Genomic DNA, 760 nt, shown 5'->3' with positions numbered 1-760 from the left:
GCACTAACAGTCTCACGGTGGTTTAGGAGAGTGAGGCGTGTTACTATGATTTAATTGCCTTCTCGTGATGAATATTCACTTACCAGTCGTTCATAAGTTTGTCTTGAGATCACACCCCTTGATAACGTGCCCCAACCTCCTCCTCCTCCTCCTCCTCCTCCTCCTCCTCCTCCTCCTCCTCCTCCTCCTCTGACCCTCCGCCCCTCTTCCTCCTCCTTCTTCTTCTTCTCTTCGTCATCTTCTTCCTACTTTTAATACCCTTTCCTTACCTTCTTCTCTCTTCTCTTATTCATGTTTTCTTTATTATTGTTTTTCTCTTCGTTTTTCTTTTCTTATTTTCGTTTTTTTTTTCTTTTTTTTGTTATTTTGTTTTTCCTTATTCCTTTTCTTTTTTTAGTTTGTTTTTATATCTTTCCTTCTTTTTGTTGTTTTATCAGTCTAATATATCCCTTTTTTTCTTTATTTCTCTTTTATTTTCCTTCTTTTCACTTTTTTCCTTTCTCTATCTTTTCCTCTATTTCTTTTTCCCTTATTTTCCCTCGCTCTCTTCTTATTTCTTCCTCTTCTACTTCTTCAACTGTGTCTCTCATTTTCCTATTTCTTCTTGCAAATCATCGCTTCTTTTCACTCATCCTTTCTTTCCTTCGTATTCCTCTTTCCAAAATCACAAATTCTGTAGCATTGTTTCCATCTCTCTCTCCCTCTTCTTCTCTTTTCTCTTCTCTCTTTTAAATTATCATCATATTTTATTCTTCCTTCC

This window comes from Portunus trituberculatus, chromosome 3, assembly GCF_017591435.1.
Source record: "Portunus trituberculatus isolate SZX2019 chromosome 3, ASM1759143v1, whole genome shotgun sequence".
NCBI classification, from domain to species: domain Eukaryota; kingdom Metazoa; phylum Arthropoda; class Malacostraca; order Decapoda; family Portunidae; genus Portunus; species Portunus trituberculatus.
This window is presented reverse-complemented; position numbering follows the sequence as displayed.